Below are 14,150 nucleotides of genomic sequence, written 5' to 3'. Positions count from 1 at the left end.
AATGATTATGGTGCACAGCAATTCTTGCGAAAAAGCCATTAGAACAGCCAGGCAGCGCTCCCTCCCTGAATTCTCAGTAATCTCCAGCGAGCAATTCCCCGCAGTTACACCGGACAATGATTTTTTCGAAAAGGTCTCTTCCGAGGTTGTTGAACAATGTGAAGTCGTCGGATAACGTCGGCGATCGGACTAATGGCCATGTCTGATCTGAAGCTTTTATGTGGAGATGCAGGAAGGATTCTCGGCGTACCTTTGTGGAGTGTGACAGCTCATTAAATCAGAAGGAGTCAACATGCAGTACATCACTGCTCAATTACATTAACCAGTGTGCTGCAGTAAAATGCATTAAGCTAAAAATAGAACGGGGGACTTGCGAAAGTGTCGTGGATATTTGGGAGAACTAATGACCCGTGCTGCCTCCAATGAGCATGCTCATTCAAACCCTGAGAAACATTGTCTGTGTACTTGTTCCCCACAGCAATGCAGACGCGTATGAGCTTGATGGATGGCAGCTTTTTATTGACGATCCATCATGGCATGTCAATACACTCCCGGGATGAAAATATGTTTATGGTTAGATTGCTATGTGTAATGAAGTCGTTCGATGAGAGGACGGTATGTTGAGGGGACGCAGTGGTGGACCGTAATGAGTCCAGCATCTCCCGAACCTCAGGAAACCCTGCTTCCCAATGGTTCCCATTTCTTTTCTCTCCCATGAGTACCGTACCCACACCTTCCACCTAGACCCACTGATGTGGAGCTGCAGCTTCTGAGAACATATTGACCGGCCAGTCTGAGAAAAAAAAGGCAGAATTTCAAACAGGTTCCTGAAAACCGGAGGCTAAAAATCATCCATCACCCTGGGCTGCTTCAAATGCAGACATCAAAAAAGCTGCCTTATGGATTGATCTTGGTGATCATATAATGGATTTCGCCAGCGCCAGACTGACGGCTGTAATGGGTTTCTATGCTGGCTGGCTATCGGAAGTCAGCCGCACACAGGCTCTCCATAGAGCGCTCCATACGTTAGCCGGAGGCTCCTCATACCTGCTCTTGGGGGACCATATACTAAATTGACTTCAGAGGCAGTCAAGGAAACAAGAGCGAGAAACATCAGCAACTCCTGTCGGCAGAAAAATACGAAAACCTTGACATTCCTTTTTGTAATCTATATCTACCTTTGCACAGATGCTTTAATGTAGGTTTTTAAGCTTTTACTCAATATTTGCAGCCAATACTCTCCAAACTCTCCACAGAAAATGACCATATTTAATAATTTATTCCCAATTTGGTACAGTGTTCAGTGAGTCAACAGCAGATAACTGCAGGCTGTTTTGCATTATAATGAATTAGTTACATGTGAATCAAATTAAGCAAATGGAGCACATGACAGAATTATGTGAGCGGCGCTCTTGAGATGGAACAATTTTCCTTTGCAACTCTGAAGACCGATTTTCCAGTTAAGTGAGCGGCTGGTGCATTCGTCCTGTTCATTGACAGTAACCCGTCATTTGCGGCATTTAATCTCGTCGAGGACGGAGCGCAGCTTTCAATTAACTCATCAAATAAGCCGAGTGACACATCCATCATGTGCTCGGCTCTGGCACACCGTGTTTTTTTTCGTCTGTTTAAAAAAAACGGAAAATTGCGTTTCAAAGCATAGACGTATTTTTGAATCTGCTTTTCCATACAAGGAGTCGACACAATATCCTGATGTGTTGTGTGCTTGATTCCTTCCTTTTGCAACTGTGGAACATCAAGTTATTCAGTTTAAAGACTTAAAATTCAGCAGAGTGATCCCCAATGCAGTTGCAGATATTTTCCCTCCGCTCGGTCCGGCTGAACTGTGAAGCTCGCTCGCTTGCTCACATAACATAGCAGCATCGCCTCCTTCTGCAACAGCTCACATGCTTCTCCATTGACCTTCACATGGCAGCGGAGGGGTGCATCTCTCACCTTGAGACGGATGGCATCCCACCCTCCCCCCGAAATCTGTGAGTCCGTGTCCTCAGACAAAACCCGCCTTATCGACAGCCAACAAGTGTCAGGGCCGTGATTGTAGCACGGCTGTCAGCCACCAGTCACATTTGGTAGGTAGGAGGAGAGGGGGAGCAATAAGATCTTGGCCTGAGGACTAAATAAGAGATGAGCTAAATAAATAAGTGGAAGGTTCTGGGATATTAATATTGTCAGGAGCCGGTACTATAGGCCGCCTTTACTGACATACAGCACTGCAGAGCCACAATTAGATCCACTCATCTGCTTTGCTCCGGCTCTGTGTGGGCACAGAGCAATCAGCAGCACCTGCTGAGACGAACTGGGAGGCTAACAATGTTCCAGCTAATACCTCAGACTTTATTTGAAAAAGTGCTTGAGTCAACTATCTGCAGGAGGATGAATCCAGGTTGTCTTAATATGAGGTGGCCACAGCTGCAGCCAGCCTTCAGCTCACTCACAGCAAAATAAACCTCCAGCTAGATTCTGTCGAACAACAGCGAGCCAGAAGACTACCAGAGCACTGAAATACTGATGGTGGAGTAGAGCGCATACCTCCGCCAAGGCACCAAAATCCCCTTTAATTCAATCAAGCCTAATCCAACATCAGATAGAAGATATTTTAAGGTGCAATATGTAAGAATTGACCACCCCTTGGCAGCTTTTCACCAGGGTAACCGCTTACTGCTGCTGCCGTTAGCTTGTTGGCTCAGTTTGGCGTGCAGCTAGCGGTTTGGACTGGGAGCTCGGGACCGGTAGGCATCATAACGCCAAAACTGCCATTTCTTCACATTTTCTTGATAGTTTTAGTTCATTTTTGAACATTTTCAACTAAAATTCCTCCATATTTCCAATTTAAATCTGGTAGATTTGGATTTTATTATTTGGATCTACATCAATATTTTCTTTCCCATCAGCATCCATGCATTATTTTCTTGCAATATTAAAGAAGGTGAGAAGAAAATGTCCCCCCCACCACGCAGGCTAATCAGGCCGTATCCATATTCATGCACACTCCCATGTTCTCTGATCAATTCAGGGAAAAGGGCTTCCCATAGACAACCTGTGTAGTATTGATGAATCAATCCAACTTCATCATATTCATCATAACAGAGCCGGACGACCAGCTGGTGTCGGCCTGACATATCGGCAAATGCATCAGTCCGGCCCCAGTAGGCAGAGTGAGGTTTACTGTTAGAAAAACAGCACTTCATCTGCATATATTCAGCTCATATGAACTCTTAGCATTATAATGGGCTCTGTGACACCAGGGTCCACTCCACTTTCAGAATTCAATAGAATCGTGAAGGGGGAGCGGGCCGCCTGCTGTCCTCAGAAGTGAAGAGGTTGAGGCCCGTAACATGGACTCTCTCCGGTCCAAAAAAATTGACTGAAGGATGGATCTTCAGCGGGCAGCACCAGCTGTTCAAGCAGGGCCATTAGAGTAATAACATCCCAACGCAGGACCTTCAGGAGCCTTTGACACCTCCTCTTCCTCATTATCCCCTCACTGATTTTCTCTGGTGGTGGTCCGTGGGGTCTGCATCCTCCTCGCTAAATTGGGAGACTTGGGATATCTGCGAGCCAATTCAGCTTTGATGTTTCATTTAAAAAAAAGAGCCAAAGAGGAAGTGACATCCCAGCGGAGAATATTATGCTAATTACGGAAATGTTAATTAGGCCCAAAGGGTTAATTTCCTCTGCTTTTATATCAACTCCATACTTTAATCCGTCTCTCAGTTAAAACGCTTGTACCGGAGAATACTTCGAAATGATCAGTGTTACAAATTTGGAAACACCGCTTTTCCTTTTAGCTTACAGTTTCCTTAATCCTCCTTCTTTGAAATGTTATTGGTACAATCCCACAGCCAAGGAGCTCCCTCTCTCTCTCATCACGCCACAAAATAACATAATCTTCTTTAAACTTATCACATAAACTCAACAACATATTGCTGCACGTCTTCCCGTATATATTGCACAGGGGGATCGCTAAATGAAGAAGAAAGAAGGTCACAAAAGACATGAAATAATCCTAAAATCTTGTATCTATTATGGAAAACCAAAATAGATTCAGACACCAACAACTTAATTACTTTTCATTTCATTGGATTCTCCGCTGAGATGCACCAAAAAACACCTAATGGATGATAATTACTTTAATACCAAGGGATGCTATTCTTATCTTGCAAAATTTTCTCCGTACGCAGGAAAATAATGAAGAAACAAGCGTGTACCTGCAGAGTCACGTTGCATGTGAAACTCTTGATTCAATATACGGCGCTGTGTGTACTTAAGGGTGAATTTGGCTCACAGCTCGTTTGAAGAAAAACCAATGAGTACCCTCAGACAAAACGGATCGTCCCCTGCAGGCTTGTTCATTCACCTGCACATTTAACCACAAAGCCAGTGTCTCCCTTTCTGCCATTTCATTAGTGTTAATTCCCCCTCAGGGATGTGGGAGGAAACGTCAGAGCACGGGGCCCATTTCTGAGATGTGGAAAAAAATAAAACGTCGCTCACCACTCACACTGAGTGATGAACAATGTCCTGACACGGCAGGTAAAGGTTATGTATCACCCGTCTTCCTATATGTGATGTGACACATTAAAATGATGGGCGTTACGGCAGGAAGTGATGGATGCCGCGGTGCAGCCGGAGCTTACGTGCAAACTTTTGAATTGTAGAGCAGGAATTTTGTCTCAAGGTTGGTCTCAAAGTAAAATTAAAGGGGTGTGGAGCTTGACTGTTTCAAGGTTATGTTCACATTAATGCATTTCACAAGGTCTTTTTTTTTTTTTAAAGCTGTGTTAAATAGCTCCAAGTACACAGGCGGAATTAAAGGATAAATTCACCCAATAAATTAAAATGATGGAAAAGTCAGGTGAAGGTCCACAAAACATATCTGGAGCTTCACAGCAAAACAGCTGATGGGGACTTAAAAATGACTCCATACAGCATAATCTGAAAAAAAAGTCTTTAGAAGCCCCGAGATCCCAAATTAATTAAAGAAAGATGTTATCTTGCTACAACAAAGATTTCAGCTTAAAGAGGAGTAAAAATAACTTCTATTCAAATCAGGGTGGTGTCTTGGGGCTCTAGGAGACTTGGATTATGCTGGACGAGCTGTATTTGTTTTTTTTCTGTTGTCTTGTTCTGTTTTAAACCCAGCTGCTACAGATGTTCAGGAGAACGCTGCAACGCTGTTTTGCTGTGAAGCTCCAGAAATGTTTTGTCGACTACGAAACCTCACCTGACTTTCCATCAGCATGGAGGGAGGAGATAATAACTGAATTTTCACTAGTGAGTGAACTGTTCCTTTAAAGGGCGAAATAACTGCTAACTCTTTAGTCTTTAACCATAACCATCATTAATATCTGGTAGATTTATCGCTAATTAACTGTCAGTTAATAGTTACTTCACTGCTAACAAACAATGAAATGCTTGATTAATAAGCACTTGTAAAGTTACAATATTTATATTACCTTTATAATTGCTTAATACATGATTTATAACTGTTAATTAACTATTAACTAAAGTTTAACTAAGTATAATTTACCATTTATTAATGGTGGTTATTATATTGCACAGCTAAATCTACAGCATGTGCTGCTGTGTCTTTGCTTCAGAGCTGCCCACCATAACATTCAACTAATAAGATGTTTCTAGCAAAAGAAAATATAATAAATTACTCAAAGATATATATACTGTATATAAATCACTTTTTATGATGTTGTTTTTGCTGTAAATTCTCCCTAATTATGAATCATTTTACAGACTCTGAGCATGTTGGTCAGAGCGACAGATCGTGCAGAAAATCAGTACATCAAGGGAACTTAGGATCTTATCTTAATAATGCAATTCAAGAGCTTCACAGCAAAACAGTGTTGCAACATTCTCCTAAACAACTGAAGTAGCTGAGTTTAAAACTGTTTCTTAAAACGGAAGTCTCCTAAAGCCCCAAGACACCACACTGATTTGAAATAAGTTATTTAAACTCCTCTTTAAGATGAAGTCTTTGTTGTAGCAAGATAACATCTTTTTTAATTAATTTGGGATCTCGGGGCTTCTAAAGACTTTTTGTCAGATTCTGCTGTATGGAGCCATTTTACCATTAAAACAAGTCCCCATCTACTTCAGTTGTTCAGGAGAACGCTGCAGCGCTGTTTTGCTGTGAAGCTCCAGGAATGTTTCGCCGACTACGGACCTTCACCTGACTTTTCCATCATTTTCATTTTTTGGGTGAATTTATCCTTTAATTCTGCCTGTGTACTTGGAGCTATTTAACACAGCTTTGGAGGTGTTTGCCTTTAAGCTTTAGTTTTGGCCGTCAGAAGGACAGAGGTTGTGCATCCCTGCTTCACTCTGTATCAATGAACTGTATTCATATCGTCAGTCATGATAAGATGCATCCTGCTGTTCGCCCTACGAAGAGAAATTCATTTAAAAACCAGGAGAATGTTACAAACAACTCAGATTTTACACGGGCCATCATAAGCCCACGCCCGCAGCCAATAACACTGATTTTTGCTAATATATTTTCGTATTTGAAGGACTCAGGGGGATATAACAGGGAGCAAGGGAATTCAATGGACAGATTTGTGCAGCAATAAAAGAGAAGGTCAACTGCGTTATAATACCAAATTATTTCACACCGCCAATGAAAACAAAAATTCCCACTTTTATTGGATCGAAATGATTCAGAGCGGCGCTGCAGCACACACAGACAACAGTTATACATTACAGTCTATTAAAGGAGCCGATATGAAAAGAAACGCACACAAAAAAAGGTGAAGCCAGAGCGTACACAGAGTGGGAGGGTCTGAGCTGCCACGCTGGTCATCACGACACCCACCGGAGCAATGAGAACACCCAGAACGACCACCTCTCCCCGCTTCTAAATCCAGACATGGAGAGCGCTTTCATCCATTAAAAATGATGACTGAGAACCAAACAGCCCCTTTTTTTTTCTTTTGCACCGACGCTGCCTAACACTATAATATGGTTAAGCGGACATAATTTGCACCTGTCTCTTCCTGTCAATTTCTAAAGAGGGATGAAGTTGCACTCAGGCAAGAGGAGGTAGCATCACACGGCTTAGAGTTTGGACCCCCTCCTTCCCCTTCCTCTCTCTGCAGCACTCAGCTGTAACTCACACTGTAATTCTCGAAGGGGGCAGTGTAGAAGTGGAAGAATTTATTCACATCCAATTGCAGCAGAGGGGAAAACCAGCTCTGCTTCTTTAATGTCACTTCACTTGGCACTTTGGAGCCTAATTACTCGACTTGGCCACCCTTTGCAGACGCGTCCCTCAGATCCAAGAAGAACATGTATTTAGACATCATCAGTGAGGAAATAATGTTCACTTCCAGAACCTGCAGGCACAGGGGCAGTAAAGCCAACTGGATGCAAAGATGCTGCATTATTACTGCCAACCCCAGCCTTAGGGATTGGACCCCATCCTTTGTGCTCTTTAGGTACAAAGATCCCTATCCCCCCCCTGTAATTGATTTCCCTGACTCTTTAGATGCAGAGCCAGAAACAGTGTGCCACAGAAAAGGCAGCTGATAGAGTTAATTAGGAGTAACTGTTCCTGGATTAGTGATAAAAGCGAAGGAACCATTTAGGCAAAATGCATAAGCCAATTCTCAGAGTACAATCCATTAACTAAGTAGTGCTACACAGCTGAGTATTTCTTCATGTAGTGTTTATCTTGACAATTAAACTCTGTCCATTGTCTCCAGAATTGGACTATCCCAGAACAGCTATCATGAAAAAGTTGTCTGCCCACAGTTTAAGATCCCCTGTTAATTATATGTTCATCAGTTTCAACAGTGAAACAATAGATTATTTTCAATGCCCGAGGACGTTTTTGTCATAATCAACTTTAATTAATGCTACAATCACACAATGCTGCAGTTTTTGTTCAGCACTTAATCGCAGATTGGACTTTTTTTTAGGTATCCAAATTTTTCTTGGAAGCGAAGCTGCTCTGGAGGCAGAATTAATCTCTTCGTTTAAGTCAAACCTCAACGGGAGCAGTCACAGAGGCAGTTTTTAAAGGGCGAGCGAGCAAAGGTGGCAGCTGAATGGTACAGATTATTCTGTGGGCATCAGTAACCAGGAAAGCCTCATTTTTTCAGTCTAAAAACAATAAATTGAGGGTAGTTATGTAGAGAGCTAAAGTCCTGATGTCACCTCCTCGTTAGCTGTCGTTTTACTAGCTTCTGTCACTCACTGCAGTCTCGCACTAAAGGGTCTTTTAATGAGTCTTTTATGAAAATACCTTCCTCTTTCATTTCCTGTGGTTTAAATCCATAATTACAGATGATTGAGTATCCACTAACTGCACCGCCTTTCAGATTTTGAACCTTTTGTGAATTAAATAAAACAACAATTTCCGTTGTCATGAAGAAAGCCTCAGTTCCCGTGAGGTTTCAGCAGCCGAGGCTGTTTAATTTGCATCAGTTTTTTTTCTCATCTATGATATCTGCCGCTCTAATCCTCTTTAACAGTGTCATCAACTTTTAAGCTGTAATCTCTGCTGTCCTAAAAAACAAAACAACAAAATACCTTTGGTCCTCCCCGTCTGTTCTTACAGCACTTAACTTCTCTATATTTTGGGGTTTATGGGGAATGGTGTTTATTAAACATCACTAAAAACTAAAATATAAAAAAATTAAATAAATAAATAAAAATAAAAAACTATAAATAATATTTGCATGGTGTTACTGGTGCTACTCTGACCACAGGATAATTTGTGTTTATCTGCATCAATTGTGCAAGTGTTCATTTATCCCAAACAGCCAGATTACCTTACTGTACATTAGCCATAAGCTATCAAGCAACTTCATGCATCGAGGGTGTCTGTGTGTTTGAATTCAGGTCAAACTTTCACTAAACTCTGGTTTCACTGGCTTCTTTTCTGCTCTTCTCTGTGTAACATTATCCTCATGAAGTAAAGTACATTTACCCTCCAGCTCCGGGCAGCGCTCAGCATTACAGGACATAAACTCCAAGATAACAGTCAGTCTTGCAGCTCACTGCTGCAGTCAGGTTGATAAGCAGGAGTGAATATAAATCCGAGCTCTCCTCCCGTCAGGAAATGCCTCCGGATCAGCGCAGAATCCGATGTGACTGTGGGTGTTTATTCCTCCCGATGGTCCGGCTCTACACCTGACCTGCACCTCCCTCCTCTGCACAGCTTCCTCCACATAACACAATGTCTTTCATTTTGTTTTGATAAAGAGACCTGTAGAGGCAGAAATTACATTTTTTTTTTAATTAAGGTAATGCATTTGCCTTTGACTCTTGAGTCCCAGGTTCACGCTCTGTCCAAGAACTATCCATAACCCAGGTCAAGTTAATGACTAGACCAGATTGTCTTTGCAACAACAGCAGTGGGCATAATAATAGCTCTTTTTTTACTAATCTCTTGTGTTTTCCACTGGCTCTTTAATGTCCACTGAGGCTTAGCTCAACCATTCTGATTATTAATACATGTAGAAAAGCTCTGCCTCGCAGTCTGCCAAAGACATTCACATAGTTCTCAAATGCTTAAAGGATGTCACAAACACTGATAGATGTAACCCCGGGGGTTTTTACTCCCACTGGGGGGGAGACAGTCTAAAAAATACATGTGTTAGTATTCTGGGTGAATGGGGTAAAAGTCTGTACTGGATGCCATTTGTAAACTAATGACAATAATGGCGATCTAAATTTGCACTGCTGGAAAAAAATTCAGCCTAATTTTTCTTCACTGTCAGGGTGCAGTCTGCAGAGAGCAGTGGGAGCTGTGAGCCACCGCAGCCCACTTTACTCACCACGAATGCCATTAGAAAAAATGTTGCTTCCATCATTCAGATCCCACTCGATGACAGGCAGTACACCGCAGTGACTAGTGCACAACCAGGGGGATTTAAAGTCAACTGGACAACAACTGCAGTGCTTCTTTGACCTTTGAACAAGTCGTGTTCAAACCTGCAGTTAACAACAGCAGGTTAAACCGACGTCTGAAATAGCTGTTCTTAAAACATTTCATCAGGGCTTCCTTTGGCTTGTGGACAACAAATGGCAGCGATATATAGAGAGCACAGCGATAAATCTGTGTCATTTATCACAGCACAGAGGGAAAATTTCAAATCATTTAAATGTAAGGTCAAGAAGTGCTGCGCCAGTACATCTCCCCCCCTCTCACTGCCTCTATCTGTCTCTGTGGTAAGAGAAACAGGAGCGTAATAAAGCGACCAATGCACAGGAGGAATATTAGACTAATGAAAAGCTCTTTCCTGCCTTGGCTGCCGGCCCATCTTGTGTTCTGCCTTGCGTCTACCATTTCACAGCATGGAGCGATGAAATGGAATTCTGCTGGCAAAACAATAAAGCAGCCCCCCCATGATGGTGCGTCATGCACTTTAGCTCCACACACAAAAAATCAGTGGCAAACAATGATGACTCAAAGGGAAGGGCAAATTGTAATACTGTATGTGCATATAGAATCACTCAGTTGTAAGTAGCTCATTTCTAAGTGGCACACAGTGTGTTATTCTGCTCGCCTGACGGAGGATAAGAGTCTGTTTGTGCTGGCATGGGGTGCTCCAGCAGCATCTTGGATTTTTACAGTGACATAAAGGGCAACCGAGCAGGGGCAGCAGGTCCTGGAACATCGTGACATTGTGGATGATGGGAAAGGTGGTTAAGCGATAGGCCAGTCTGTTTTGGGAATATGAGCAAAAAAAAACAAACCCCCTGCTGATCATGAGCCAAAGCTGTCAAAGTAGTGTGGCGCTACACCCCGGGCAGAGTCACACATATTTAGAGTAAAGTTAAGATTGAGGAAGACTTACAGGGAAAGCCATTTGTTCCACCTTATGGTGTCGCTGTACCGCAAGTACGTTTATAAAAACATGTTTTAAGACAGAACAGCTGATATTAGCCAGACTTTGGGTCTTTAGACTGGTTGTTCCATATTATAGCTACTTAACTGGCAACATGCCTCAGGACCTCAGTGCTATCCTGCGGAAAATTTCAAATTCCAGAGCGATAGAAAGCATCCTGACTGGAAACATCATGGTTCATCACGGCCCAGGACAGGAAGGCTCTACAGGGGGTGATCAAAACCACCCAGAACATCACTGGTACCATCTACAGACCATCAGTGACATCGGTGAAGTGAGATGTCTGCAGAGAGTCCAGAGGATGCTAAAAGACAACACCCACCCAACCACAGTCTGTTCACCCTGCTGCCATCTGGCAAAAGATACAGAAGTATCTGCTGCTGCACCACCAGACAACACAGCAGCTTCACTCCCCATTTTGTGTTTATACTTTCACCAAAATCCCAGCAGAAGTGCAACTAGGTGTTATAAAATGGAAGAGGGTAATACTGTTTGGCTACTATGGCCTCAGATTAACCTGGTCTAAATAAATTATAACCTCTTGCCTTCGCATTTAGGAAAGAGCTGGAAAAAGCCACTCGTTGTGAAAAACTGTGCTTTCTCTGGACTGGGCCCTAAAGCTGTCTGTCAGTAGGCTACCATACACCCCACAGATACAAAGGAAAAATTATTGCCTACAATCATGGTTGATCACTTTGTTGATTGCCGATAAGAGCTCGTTGGAGCACAGCAGCAAAGATACATCATATTACCGATTGGCCTTCCAAGCTGGGTGCGCTTGTTATTTTCCAGGGGCGGTCGGGATGTGAAAACAAGTAACCGGGGAGAAAATATGTCTCCTATAGAGAGAGGCTAAGTCTTTGTTTGATGAATGAGCAATTTACTCCACAGGACAATATTCACAGTTTGGATTATTTCAATGAAAAAGCCTTTTTGATTCTTTTGATCACTGGACCCTTACGGACTAAAGGATTATAAATTATTGAGGAGTGGACGCAAATTAGGAGTTTATAACTGCTTCAAAGGCTTTTATCACCACCGATACTCCGTTCTCAACCCAGATCCAAGAGCTAAGGAGCCTCAGGAACTAAACTAGGAGCTGGATCAGATATTAATTCCTCTGTGCACTCCTGTTTCCACTTAATCTAAAGAACTGACCGTCTAGGACACATATGGGTGAATGCAAACAAATTAAAAAGACCACTATGTTGGCGCCCAGCGATGCCGTGCCTTTGAAAATAACTTCCTTGAGAGGGAAACAATCTCACAGTCTGAGGCAAGCGCTGGCATGCCCTCTACATCTGAAGTATCTAAACAACCGCAGCGGATGTGAGATAAGTGACTGCAGCCTATGATCTGACCATCAATGGACAGCCGTGTCACACTGATGTATAATGCAGCTGTCCAATCTTCCAGCTGAGATGTGCAACTTCACAAGCAAAAAACACCCAGGCTTGCAGTCCTTCCGTTAATAATAGTTTCTTGTCAAAGGAAAGCGCTGGCATGGTAATGCATCATGTCTTACACAATGTATGCCATTCCAGATCTCGGTGGTCCAGCCTCGGCACTTCTGCTGTTTTATTAGGAATTATCTGCAGTCGATTAATAAATGTCGCGCTGGCCGAGTCCCGCGGGACGAGGGGCAGAGAAGCACGCCCTGATAATGGAGGGGTATCCATCATGTCTGCCAGTCAGGGCACTGCCAGCGCCACCCGGACGCATGATGTGTACGAGCGAGGCGACGGCGGCTAATAAGGACGAGACTGTGAACACCTGGAAATGATCCGATGATGAATGTAGGAGACACTTTTATTACGTTAGCCATTACGATGCACAAAGATTAAATCAATCATCATTGTGTGCGCCTAAAATCAGTAAATGAATTAAGATAAACATGATCTGTACTTTTAATGATTTAAAGGGGCATTATGTAGTTTTGAGGAAGAAGTTTTAATCAGTAGAGAAAGATCTTCAGTGACAAAACTCTCATTGTTTTCATGACTGAATAAACAAACTGACCTTAAAGGACAACACAATTCATAGTGTTTTACTTTGCTTATATGTGGCGGACCCTGCCACCTTTCTAGCTTCAAACAGTGTTCTGGGACCTTATTTTCCTCTGAGAACAGCTTGTTTGTTCACTTATGGAAAAAAGTTTGTATTATTACCTCATTAAGAGTTTGAATTTCTTCTCCAAAACTACACAGTGCCCCTTTAAAGCAACATTATGTAACTTTTTCACCTTCATATAACAGCTTCAACATCATTTTGATGGTGCAGTGTCTTGTAATAGGGTGACTGGTGTCTCCAGACCTGGGATTTGTATTAATAACACTGGTGTTGTACTCAGAAACTGTTGGGGGGGCGCCAAATCACACAAAATGCCAACTTCTACATATTGTTGCCTCATCCTGAGCCTCACCACACAGAGATGATGGAAGACCACAGACGACTTCAGGAGGTCTGACTGTTCATTTCCAAGTTTTCAGACGTGTTCATCCATTTTGCGCCCGAGTCTATTTTCGGGACGTGAATAGCAACAGCTACTAGATGATGACAATCCATCCCACTGGCAGATCTGACAACAGTGAAAAGAGGTAATTTGCAGTAAAAGTTGAAGCATCCATCCTCTGTGGACATACATTTAGATATTTAAAACCAGAACTGAAATTTATAAGCATAAAAATGCTTTTCACCACAAATGAATTCCGACTAAACCATCTATGAACTCTCGAAGGACGACGGTGAAGCGAGCTGTTTTCCTGATATGTCATGAATAAAAAGGCCTGTGGGCTCTTAACGGCCTGTGACCTACTGAAAAAACAGAAAGCTCAGCGCTCGTTTTCCCCCAGTGCTCCGGTAATAGGCCAGTGGAAATAAATGTAATCACTGCACTTTGTTCTCCCCAGTGATATTTCTTCTTATTACTTTTCACCCACTCCGCCGCTCAGGCCACCATCAGAATCTCATTTGATCGTATTTACATTCGCTCTGGCTTTAAACCCCGGTGATGCTAAAAAGCAATTACTACTTCAAGTTGCCGTCTGCCAAAGAGAGAGCCACACAAGATGTCCTTGCCAAACTGCAGAGGATTCCTAACCCAGTCTGCAGCTGACATTTAAGCTCTTGTCTTCTTCTGTGAGCATGGTTCACTACATTTAGAAGCAAAGGAACTGATTATGACAAACATGGCCTTTTAAAAGAGGCCTTTGACCGGGGACAATCCCAACAAAGTAACATTATCAGAGTTTAATACCCGAG

Source organism: Pagrus major, chromosome 5, assembly GCF_040436345.1.
Source record: "Pagrus major chromosome 5, Pma_NU_1.0".
In the NCBI taxonomy this organism is placed as follows: domain Eukaryota; kingdom Metazoa; phylum Chordata; class Actinopteri; order Spariformes; family Sparidae; genus Pagrus; species Pagrus major.
Note: the sequence above shows the minus strand (reverse complement) of the source record.